Source organism: Cavia porcellus, unplaced genomic scaffold, assembly GCF_034190915.1.
Source record: "Cavia porcellus strain 051 isolate PalLab524CR breed Dunkin Hartley unplaced genomic scaffold, mCavPor4.1 scaffold_8, whole genome shotgun sequence".
NCBI lineage: Eukaryota > Metazoa > Chordata > Mammalia > Rodentia > Caviidae > Cavia > Cavia porcellus.
The window spans coordinates 91076420-91089479 of record NW_026947491.1 but is presented as its reverse complement, the minus strand read 5'-3'; positions in this window follow the sequence as shown (position 1 = coordinate 91089479).

The following is a 13060-nucleotide window of genomic DNA, read 5'->3' as shown; positions in this document are numbered from 1 at the left end:
ACTAATTAGTATTAGAATGGACCGGGAAAAGCAGGTGTCCAGGAAGGAACTAGAAAGAAAACACAGGCTTTGATGATCCACCCGTGGCATCATTACTCAAAACAACCGGCCACTTCATTGGAAGTCCCCCTGTTGGCATGGCGGAGATGGAAACACTGCCCCGGTCATGTCACTGGACTTGTGCTCTTCAGCAGGTGGCCATGCAGCCCGTGCTGGGAGAGGCGGCCGAACACTGCGTTCACCCCTAGTTTTTCCTCCTTTGTTTTTCCCCACTCACCCCTCAGCTTACGCTGCTGTTTGACCACCCCGGTGGAAATATAAACACGGAAAGCATTCGCATTGGGGAGGATTCTTTCTACAGCCGCGTACGCGTCGCACAGAGAATCCTACAGATGAAAGGGCGAGTTTAGCCAAGTTGCTGAGAAGCACCAGTCCTTTCTGGGCCCGGGACACGTGGCCTCTCGGGCTGAATGGACAGAGTCTGAATGTGAAAGCCCGGCAGACAACAGCACCCACCCAAACAAGACAGCCATTCTCACAGCGCGGCTCCCCTCCGAGGGGCTCGCGCCCGACGGGCTCCCCATGCTAAGTGAGTCCCATTCTGAGTCCAGCCGACTTGGCGCTCGAGCCAGGACAATTGGGCCAAACAGCCCGAACTGAGCTGCAAACTCCACTAAGAGGCGGCTGCTCTGCTAATCCCGGGGAGCGTGTCTAAGGCCCCAGTGAGTGCCACTTTCTAAAAATGTGCCTTTCATGTGCAAGAAAATATTAAAGAAGGTGGGGGAGGCCAGAAAAGGAGCCCTTTAACGGGCCGTTTTCTGCTTTTGTTATGTGCTTTCTTGCAGACGACTTTTTGGCAAATACCGCATCTTCAGCCCGGAGAAGTTGGCCGGGTACAAAAGGGCTTTTGAAGCGGTGAGCGTAAATTCAGGCTCCTTCCTTCCTTCCTTCCTTCCTTCCTTCCTTCCTTCCTTCCTTCCTTCCTTCCTTCCTTCCTTTCTCTGCCTTCTCTCTTCTCCCGAGTCTGGAGACCGCTCAGTGGAAATAACAAGCACCGGGGCTCGCAGCGCCGTCTCATGAATGACTCAAACACCAAATGTAACCTTAGGAAGAGGCAGGCTTTCTTCTGCTCTGTAAAGGTTCGCCTCTCCCTTCTTTATTTACGTGTCGCTGTGAGACTAAACGATGAGAGTCCGAACACACACACACACGTGTGCACACGCACACACAAGGCCATTAAGCAAATTAAAAGGGATGCAGATGACCAATGCAGTTCGCTCGGAATCCTCAATCTGATTAGTCTGACTTTAATACGCAAAAGCAGCGCTGGGGAAGGAGGGCAGGCAAACGGCTTTTTCATAACCCACACAATTAAATTACAGTGATGAGTTTAACTCGTCTGCGCTCCTTAAAGCAGTCTTAATATCTGATTACTAGTAAGAGTCAGTTTTTCGGCAGGGCTTCTGGGTTTGCCCCAGGCAGTGGCGGTCTGTGCTGTCACAAATACTGCTTTTTTCTTTCTGAGGCTGCTTTCATATTTCTCAAAGTTCGGCTCCAAAAGCTACTCGGACAGATCCAGGGGGCTCCCTCCTTTTCTTGGGCCCTTTGGAAGCGGGAAGACAGGAAAGGTGGCCCCGAGGCTCGCGGTCCTTTCCCTCTGCAGAGATTCCTCCAAGTGACTGCAGAGGAGGCTTGGTCCCGCTTCAGACTGTGCGGAGCTCTCTGCTCTTCTCATCTCAGAACTGAGGTACCACGCGGAAGGAAAAGGGGTTATTGCCCTCCTCGCCCTTGTGAGCTGCTGCTTGGTTTCGTTTTGATTTGAGATGAGATCTGCTTGTCCTGTACAGATTGGCCTCGAACTCATGACTCTCCTGCCTCCATGTCCGGATTATAGGCTTCTATCACATACTAGGTTGCCAGTTGTCATTAAGCAGAGTGTGGCTGTTTGGTGTGTGTGTGTGTGTGTGTGTGTGTGTGGGCGCGCAAAAGTGCTGGAGATTGAACTCGAGGGCCTCAGGCGTACCAGACCTGTGCTCTTACATCCCTGTCCTCTAATAATTCTTCCTAGTAATGTGTCTCTCATTTTGACTGAAAAGTCACAGTGCAGGCATGTGCTTTCTTAGCCAAAGAGCCCTCCGCAGAGTGCAGGACACAGCCCCGTACCATGTGGTGATCCCCTCAGACGGGATGAGGGTTATAACAAAAAGGCCAGGAATGATATTTTTACCGCTGGCCTCAAACACTGCCGCACTGGACTTCAGTTCCCCTTAGAAAACCAGGGTCCCTGCTCCCCTTGGTGAGTGGTGACAGCTCACAGGCTCTCACTGTCAAACACACATGGCGGTGGCCGCGTCTCCCGGCACCCGAGTTCTGAGAGCGCTCCCCGTGATCCCCCCCCCGGGTCACCCAGCTGCCCTTGGTGGGTTATAGTGGGAATGCTGGTACAGCTTGGCGGGGAAGAGCCCGGGCTCTTGCATCCCTCAGGGATGTGATCCACCGGACAGTCTGCCTGTGGTTCCTGGCTCTGTTGTTCCCAGTGAGGGGACCCTGGCTGCCTCTGATACCTCCTTGTGCCTCAGTTTCTTCCTTACCAAGTGAGGACAATAATGATGCCACAAAAAGTTGCCAGAGGAGTTAAATGCCGAGCAGGCTGGAGAGGTGACTGGAGGCTTCGCTCACTGAGTATCGGCCTTGTGCCGCCGCTCTGATCATCTCTGTGTCGCCCCATTACCTCACTTCCGCAGTAACCCAAACTCAGGATTGGCATCACCTCTGTTGCAGAGATGACAAACTGAGGTTTAGAAAGACAGGGAGAGACAGTGGTCCACTTTGCCTATGACTTGTACTCTGAGTTGCATTTTGGCCATTTTTTTTTTTTTAAGATTATGGTACACAGCATATGAACTATGGTTATTTTCTAATTATGTTATGAAACTTTGTTTTTTTCATAGGGGAGAGATTTAAAAAAAATTTCTTCATTAATATCTACAGGTATTAAATCAACATCTTTTAACAAGGAAGGTAAGTCAGCCTGTGACTGTGACAGCCGGTCACCAAAATGCATGTGCTCAGCTACTTCTAACACGATGTCTGTGGAACTGTATTTTCCCAGCCCTCAAGCATGAACACTGTGATCAAGGAGGGACCAGTGAGACCATCAGCTGGCACTGAGAGAGGCAGGGGACGATGGCCCACGAGGAAGGGCAGAGAAACTGTGCCGTCATGGTTGATGAAGGCTGCAGGACAGATTTCCAGAGGGAAGGTGGTGAGCACTTCCGGTGATCTCAATAGAGGACCGGGCTTCAGTCTGCAGTGTGCTGATCTAAAGAGACCAAAGCTCAGTTCTGTAGTTTTCCAGTCCCTTTATCCTGTCTAAAGCACAATACGTGCTGGGTAGCTTCGTTGCCCATTTGGCTTGGGTTAGTTGGGTGATACTGTTTGGTTTCCTGCCCAATATCAGCAATGATGAAATGTTTCGGGACTCAGTCACCTGGAGCACTGTCTTTCTTAGTATTACCCACCCAGCCCAGCCTGGAAGATCATCAACAGAGTTCAGTGACCGTCAGCAGGTGCCCTGCGGGTCAGTAGGTTCCTCGCAGTTCTCACTGTGGCCACCTGAGGCGGCTGGACACGAACGCCAGGAGGAATTGTTCCTTTTTCCCTGTGGATTCTGACAATTCTTTCTCTGACAATTCTGGCTTACGGACCCCTTGAGCTTTATTTACACCATGGTGAAGATGAGCGCTCAGTTTTTAAGGCACGTGTATTCTGAAACTTTAGCTGCCAATGTTTGGCTGCGATGAACTTTGCAGTGTCTTCTTGTTTGAACTGTCCTGTCACCGGTTGATGTAATACGGGGTGGTGGGCTTGCATGGAGTTGGATTTGGTCTTTGTCCTGGTCACTTGGGATGTGGTGACTGTTAGGTTTATCCCATCAATATTAAGGGAAAAAAAGAGACCATGGATATACCATTTATAGAGATGATATGCAGAATATATTATGTTCTGCCTGTTCAATTTGAATGAAACCATTGAAAGCTGCTCATTCCAGAAGAGAGTCCCAGAACTAAGATTAAAGTGTACATTTAGAAAGTGTCTTGATTACCTGTTAGGGAAAAATCACACTACAGTGTATGTTATCCTTGCATTCTGAACATTCAAAAATTATCATGCATCTAAACAGATTGGATATCAACAGTTACTTTTATTTATTGTATTGTTTTCTCAAACAGGAAGCAGGAGTGTGGTATCCATAGAGGTCCAGAGGCTTTTCACAATGTGATTTACTTTTCATTGGATGTGTGAATATGTAGCTTAATGGTGGTTCATTTGGAATAAAATTCAAAATTCTACCACTTGGACATCACTTAGTAAGACTTTACAACACTTTCTCTCTGACAGTCCCTACAATTTATTGATAATCTTTAAAACTCTGTTGCTAGTTGAATTAAGTCTTCTTTTTTGTTTTTTGAGATGGAAAAAAATACTTTGGTGTATTTTAATTGTTTATAAAATGATGTCCAGATTTGTTAAGCATTTGAAAGTTGTTCTTACCTAACAAGTGGCTTACAGTGGGAATGCTGGTTAGGCTTGGAAATTGCCTTTCTGGGGTTGAATTCGGGCTCTATTACCTCCCAGCTGTGTGGTCTGAGGATCCTGCCTCCGTTTGCCTCTGTCAATTGGTACCACTGAGGCTACGCTACCAGGCGACTTGGTAATTGTGTTACCTATAAGTCAAATACTTAAACGCTGGAGTTCAGCTTGTCTACTTAGAAACTCTGAACCTCTAATTCCTCCCTTACAAAATGAAGGCATTAAACTAAGTAACAGCTGATGAATTGTATTTCATGATTTTATACATAGGGCATGCAGATCGCATTAGAAATGAATACATTATAATTCTTCGAGACCTTGAAGAAATCACTAAGCTCTTTGCTACCTTAATTTCAGCCTGTAAGTGCAGGACCTGGACTGGCTTATCTCTAACAACCAGTCTGGTGATAAGTTTTCCAAACAACCATTGGTTTCCTAAAAAGAAGAAGATACACATTTGGAAGCCTTGCGTAGTTCAAATTCTACCTGCGGATTTCAATTATTGGGCAATGTAAACTAACACACCCTTGCAGACTGTGTGGTGTGAATTTTAATTATTAACTCAGAGAGAGCAAGTTTAAAGAGACATTTTGTGAAAATCAGATCTAGGCACAAAGCAGATTGATGTTAGCTTTAGAACTGGATAATTACAACATGTCCTTTTGCAGAAAATTCCAGGAAAAGAATTCAGCACTGGAAAGATTTTGTAGAAATGTCTTTGAAAGCATCCAATAAGACTGTGCATATGACTTGTTAGGAAATAAATGTCAACACAGGACTTTGGCTTTGCCGCTTAGCGCTGTAGGGAAATATGTCACCTCAATTTGGGGCAGACTCGGGAGCTGGGACTTCCGCTCCTCTGAGCCTCTGTTTCATCCTGGTTGAGTAAAGGGAGAATAAATATTATAGATGACATTGTGAGGAATAAGAGGATGTACTGGATGAAAATGCAGACCACAAAACAGAGCCCTGCAAGGCATTACAGTTATCACTATCACTGGGACCCTGCAGCCAGACCTCTTAGTGCTGTTATTTCTACTCAGTGGAGCTCCAATCTCCCCATTTCTGTTGTTTAGGTCTCTGTCTTCTGTTTTTTCTTGCTGTCACACACTGGAGAACCTATAAACATGGAAACCTATTTTATTCATTAATTGCAGAGCTTTTGGAGTTCTTTTTTGGTGAGTATCTTAATTGTATTCTGCTGGTTCTCTTGCTGTCCTGAATTGATGGAAAACATTTCCCTTCGTGGTCAGTTTGATTTGGGGGGATCCACAGCTGCACAGCACCAGAGCTGATGAATAAGGTGGAATAGGTCGTCTCGTCCTGTGTTTAGGAGGCTGCATAGACATCCAACAGGACACCCTATACATGCAATGAAGAATTAGCAGCATGGAAAGAACTTCACATCACTGTACATGCGCACAAGTACAGGCATTTGAGAATGGAAAGCCATTTGAATTTGGCATGAGGAAAAGGGACATGATTGTGTGCGTTGTATGGTGGTAAACTTGTACTGACTCTGTCTGGAGATGTCTGTGCTGTGTAGGTAATGTGGGTTCCCCTACTCCAAAGTCCCTCAACTCAGAGGGAATTTATTTCCACCCCTCTATCCTAGTAGTCTACATTTGCAAGTATATTAATTAGAATGAGTTATCTGCCAATTAATTTTGTCTCTTATTAGACCACAAATTTAATTCAGTTTAACAGGATATGAGCCCATTATTGTGCAGGGCGTTACACTAAGTATATAAAGGAGCATTCAGTATATATTGTGCTCTCTGAGAGCTTAGGATTGACATGGAAAAAAAGGCTTGCAAAAGAAGCCTAAAGAAAGTTGCAGCTCTGAAGATACTAATGTGAATACCAGTTATTGAAAACGCTGGTTTGCTATGTCTCTTTCTTCAGGACAATGTCTATGTATATGGATTCTCTTCTGTGGCTAGACAGGAGTTATGCAAACAATGCCCTCTTCAGTGGATTCAGTGAAGAATGGATTTCTCCATCCATCCATCCATCCATCCATCCATCCATCCATCCATTATCCATCCATCCAGCATCTGTTCGCTCAAAACCTACCATGAAAACCTTTGGCACTATGTCAGCTTCAGGAACCTCAAACACCATCTGGTTCTTAGACTTGCTTTCAAGGAGCTGCTATCCAAAGGCGCACAGACCTGCATATAAAGGCACAGTTTTCATGAAGTGAGAGCAAGAGTCTAGAAAAATGTACAAAGCTGTGATGTCACAGAGAAGAAGAACTGCTGAAGGCACCCTAAAACTCAACCCTGTTCTCAGGGATAACACAGAGCTGGGAACAGGAGTGTCACCACCTGCTGCGACAGTTTCTCTTGGAGAATCTTATTTGTTTATGGTCAGCCCAAATGTTAGTGTTCACTGTGTGGACTGCTTTTGGGAGAGAAATGGTGTGTTAGATTTCACTGGTCTTTCTTTGCAGATCTGAGCGGAGCACAGGCATGGACATGCAGTGATTGCTGGGATGTGACATGGTACAAGGTGCGTGGGCTTTGGTGTCTAATAAATCTAGTTTAGATCCTCTTAGCTCTGTGTTTTATCAGTGATTTGTCCACAATTAGGACGAGTGATCTCTTCCCCTTGAAAGCAGCCTCTTTCTTCCAACGAGAATAACCACTGTACAAAGTGCTTCTTTGAGAATTAACACATTTAATCCTCTCCTCGACCCTAGGGCCCAGGCCCTCTCTTATCCTGGGTGTATAGATGAGAAAACTGCATCTCGGGGTGCAGTCATTTGTCCCCAATCATATTGCACCTTGGGAGTCCCCACTAAGGCCAGCATACTCAACTGTGCTACTGACTTGACTTTTTAGGTTTTTGCTACGAAAAACAATTCTGGGAAACCGCTCTCTGGCTTGCTCACCGCCAGAAGCATCGAAGTCTTCTCCACAGTGGTGTTTAATTAATTGGGTCAGATACTGATTTGACAGGCTGCGGACAGAACAAAGACACGATGTCTAGATCAGATTTCCCTGGCCCCTGCTGGCTGCGCCCACAGCTGTCCACGGGCTGCTCAGAAGCAGGGATGGTCCTGCCGCTCACGATTTGAGATACTCGGTGGTTAGCGGATAATAAAGCCAGTAGGCAGCGGGGCGGTTGTGCTCCTGGAAACCCAACTGCTCACCTAGAAATAGTGGGCCGCCTGATTCCTTCCTCTTGTAATACATCACACCTCCATCTGCCCTTGATTGGCCCTAGATGAAGCACCCTTTCTACGGAGCAGGATCAATTTAGCCAATTTGTCTGACTCAGATGCTGCTGAGATCAGTGCCTGGAAACCCAGGATTGGCAAAGGGCAAACCTCTTTTTGCAATTCTGTATTTAACGAGACCATACCTTGTTTGATTAGCAAAACTTCCCTTTGATGCTAGACACTTAGGTGAGCAAAGGGGGCTTCTGCGGTTGGACAGTGGATATTAGATGGTGCAACCAGACCCCCCAAAAATAATAAAGTGACTCCTGGGGGGAAAATAGGATTTTTCTCCCTTCAACAGAAATGGATTTCAAATTTAATTTACTGTTTCTATCTGGTGAAAGGGCATCCCTCCCCATGCATCCAAGGGATGCTGGGAGGAGCACCATTTCTTCCCAGAAAACCATGCCTCAAATTAACTCATTCAGATGCTAAGCAGAGGAGCAGCGGTGCTGGTGAGAAGAGCAATTACCTTCCCTGGGTTGCCTGCACGCTGGCTTGCTCCGCTCGCTGTGTGTTCCAAACTTTGGCTGGGTCTGGAATCACGGCTCAGTCCTGTGGGGGTTCCTGGCTTCTGTTTCAGCCAAACTGGTGACACAAAGGGCGAGAGCTGATGGGAGAGACGCTCACGATGTGCCCGGTTGTGCAACTTGTCTTTGGAGCCAGATGGGCTGACTCCAGAGAGGAAGTCTGCAAAATTGGACTTCGGTCAGCTCGCTCCTGGGAGACTTGGGGGTGCTCACAAGTGTTGTGCACACACATGGACACCTTGGCTGCACCTTGGGGTCTCGGAGTTGTACCTGAAGGTGCCTCTGCAGGCAAAGCTGTTTTGGCAGTGGCTTTGGCTCCCAGCTTTGCAAAAGTCAGACCCCAGGGAGCTGCGGGGCTGAGCACTCTGCATGTATCATTTAGGGGGCCTGGAGCTCCAGGTAGAGGATGATAGGGTTGAGGGCAGTGGAGTGGCCTCCTCCACACATCACTGTCACCGCTGATGCCCCGAATTGTGCTACCTCTGTACCAAGTGTGGTTGGTGCCGGTACACTCTCGAGGGACACAGGACAAAGACCTGTGCTGGATCTCCACATTGGAGAATGAGGATCATCAATCTTGTTGCATGGACAGAACAGAACCAGAGCCAGAAAAGCAATAAACCTACCAGCTGCTCTGAGGCACTGGGAGGGGCGGGGCAGGGGTCTGGGGGAGTTGGGGGCTTCTGTAGTTCCTCCCCTCAACCTGTGAGAACCCATTCTATGTAGATCCCAACATGAGGGCAGTGTCAGAGGGCAAGATTCATTGCTGAAGAAGGAAGCATTGTGACCAGTTTTCCAAGAAATACACCTTTCAAAGCATCAAAACAAAACCCAAGCTATTTATGCCTAACAAGCACATCAGATTGTTACAAACACATCAGCTGTGTGTACATGGTTCCTTGTAACCACACCAGACATCAGGCATTTAGCCAGGTGGCATAATTTTGCCACAGAGAATTTAGCTGTATTCAATACTTTAACTTTTTTTCCTGAAAAATTGACACAATGAAATGTTGAGGATTTCTAGGAGCATCATTTCTGGTTGTCCTTGATGCAGTCCTCTGTTCCCTGCCTGTTTTTCCTCAGAACACAAGTTCCAAGGGATTACAAAGTATGCGTGGTAGAGATAAGCAGCTGAAATTTTTGTGGCTTCCTTCCTGTATGAGCTTTTTGAGACACCGCTAGGTAGATGTTTATGAGAACCTTCAAGACAGAGGTAGGGAGGTCCCACAAAATGAGTTTGACCCCCAGAGGGTATTCTGACTGAGCAGTGTGCATGGTCTGAGACTGCTACGGTGAATCTTGTGCCCCAGGAGTTCCTTAAAAAGAAATACATCCTGCAGCCAGCCTTGCAATGTTGCATTACATGGTGGTACTAGGAGACCTCTTTTAGACTGGGATTCAGAGTTAAATGGTGGGGATGTCCCACGAGACTCCAGAACCTGGAGGAAGAGCCCTGAGAGTTATAAATCTATTTCCTGGTAAGAGTGGTCGAGCTCACTCCACCCCAGAAAGGGATGGTGGGCAAATGATCATGGACTGAGTGTGCAAGTGTGCTAGATCTTGGGCTCAGGATTTCATACACGTGATCCAATTCGATCTTTGGAGGACACTACTGCTAACTTACAGCTGAGGAAGTGAAGCACAATGCCCGCAGTGTTAACTGTGAGGTGAGCGGTGAAACTGGCATTCAGATTAATTCAACAGTGTTTCGGGAACAAAATGAGGCAATCTGACTTTTAGCCACCACATTGTGTTGACACATCTTGATATCCTGTCTCGTCCAGGGTCACAGGTTGGATGAGTCCCTGAACTTTACTGTCCTAGTGAGATGGAAATCATCAGAGATGTGAAGACTTGCTTGGTAAGAGTCTGATTGTCTTTGGGAGATGCAGGCTGTGTTCATTAAGATTTGGGCTGCCTGGGTGTGGAGTAATATTCACCAAGACGTCACATGGATGAATGTGGGGAGTTTGTGTTTGCAGTGGCCTTGATCTCTTCTTTGAGAAGCCCCTCCCATACTTTGCAAAAGATGACCTCAAGTTCTACTATTCCTTTATTTTTAAATTCTTTTCCTTTGGGAAAAATTGTATTTAAGAACAATGAGGGATTGGCCTATCCCATTGGGTAATCCTTTATAAGGGTTTCCTAATAACCAAGAGAATAACAGGACAATTTTCTAGGCATAAAAGTTTCAAGAATTGATTAGCGTTGCATTTCTCATAAGAATTCTACACACTTCTTAACGATTGTTGAAATTATCCCACTTTACTTTGTTTTAGAATCTCAGGAATTTCTCATACCAAGTCGGAGCACAGGAAGGATCAAAGATTGCTTTTATTTACTACATTCAAAACTAACTCCAATAAGGGAAGTTTAATGCTTAATATCAGTCATACTTGGAAACCTCTAAGCGTTTGATAACACATCCAACACTTCATGGTAAACAGACTGAATCCTGCCCTGAAGTTTGTGCTCAGAGAGCCTCATCCCAGAGAAATACTTCTAAATGAGCCAACCTGGTTTGAAACAAGCAAATATTTGGTCTTGGGGTCAGTCATTTGCTCAGCTGGGGAACAATACTTTATTGGCTAAACTGATTGTAAAGACTCCCATTGGATGGGACATTTAAGCATATAGAAACTAAAAGTTAGGAGTCTTAGCCTTCAAGGAGCAAGAAAATTCACCCAGGAGCACACGCACACACTCCTGGAATACAGCTGGAGGGAACTGCGGTGGCAGGTGAATGCCTGGGGCAATGGAAAGTGTGCGCCTCCCTAGGGCAGGAGACTGGATATATGATAAATATACAATCTATTGTAGAAAGCAGATTCCACTGCAGAGAGCTCAAGCCAAGTAAATTGGTAGTAGCTGAGATAGATTCAGACCAGCTGTCAGGGGGTCTGGAGGGTATGGCACTCCCAAACTCATTACTGATGCGAAGAGAAACATTTCAGGACAGGGAAGAGCTGTTTCTCTCTCTCTCTCTCTCTCTCTCTCTCTCTCTTTCTCTCTCTCTCTCTGTCTCTCTGTCTCTCTCCCTTCCTTCCTTCTTTCCTTCTGAGGTACTAGAAATTGAACCCAGGAACACCACAAGCATACAGAGGTTTTCTTCTCATTTCTTTAAGTCCTTTCTGGAACATAATAGAGTAGAAGTTAAAACAAAGCAAAGACCCATAATCAATCAAATGTTTTTCAGTAACACATTTTTATAAAAGCTTAATTTCTAAACTTCCACAGCATTTGACATGTACAGTAGTTTTATGTAAATCACTTATAGAAAAGGATTGGAGTGAATTACTTTTTAAATTTTGAATCCACACACCAAGAAAGGGATGTTAAACCCCAAAAGGGCCCTATCTACCCCCTGGGTCAGTCATTTTCTCATCTGGTGAACAGTACTTTATTCTGGGTTGAGCCCTTTCCAGTGCCTCTCCTCCTGGACATGAGGACCACCCTGAGTTTCAGCATTGTGGATGGGTTGGCTCGGTTTTCACATCTATGTAAATAAGTATGATTGTGGGTAGATTAAAGAGGTTATGATTTTAAATATCTACCGAAGTTATGTGTCCTGGTCTCTAAATGTTCTAACTGACCTGGGAAATGTACATGTTCAGATCTGACCAAAGCCTTGACTTATTAGCAAATAGATCTTCTAAATTAGGAACATGGTACTGCTTAGTATAATTAATGCTGTTAATAATTACTATTAAAGATTAATGTGAACAAATTAATGAATATTAATAATAAACCATAATTTCCTAGCAATAAAAAGTTGTAGGAGATTGCAGACATAATTTTAAAAAATAGTATAAGATGCTCTAAAAATAAAAAGGAAATGTGTAAATTTTTAAAAATTAGTACAGTAGCTTTCATTGTTTCTTTCTGATTTGCTTTGTTCTGTTTTGTTTTACCCACTTTAAAATAAAAAAATTGGTACAGTAAAAAGCATACTTCCAAAAACAATGGAATAAATGTGTTCAAACTTAGGGGAGAATTTTGATGCAGACAATGTGAGTTTTATTGTAATGGTTTCTAAGCATTCCCGGTATGTTTTGATCATCTCTCATCCACTGAACAGTTACAGCCATTTCTGCCGAGCAGGAAATGACACTGTCCTCACCCACCTTATGATGCACTCAATCCCCATGCCATGCAAATGCTGACTCTTGGTGAAGGTTTTGAATCAATTCAGGAGGTCAGCACAGCCACGGCAGCGCCGCCGGGCAGGTGCGAAAATGGATTTGCCAAACTGCTTTGGACAGAGCGGTCAGAGCAAGAGGGAAGATTTTGAGGGATGGCAGTGGCCGTGTGTCTTCGACTACAAGACAAGCTTTTAATTGAAACATTGGCTGTAGTTTCTGGCCGCACGTGTCTGTGCGTGGCTCACCAGCGGATAGCCTTCACCTTACAGCAATGCTCCCAGGCAGGCCCTGTGCCCCCAGGAGCTGTGAGCCCACCTGCAGAGGAGGAGCTGCAGCTGCGGTGACCTCTGCCCTTTCCTCTGCCAGGCAACCCACACACAACGCCTTGCTCACAGCATCAGCTCGCTTTGGGGAGACTTGAGCAGCCTTGGTAAGCAGGGCCCTTACGGTTCACATGGAAGATACAGCAGAGGGCAAAAATCATCAAATTCCTGACCAGCTTTCACTGCTCACCCTGAACCATCACAGAAAGGTGACCTTGCCTGCAGTCTGAGGTTCCATGCTGA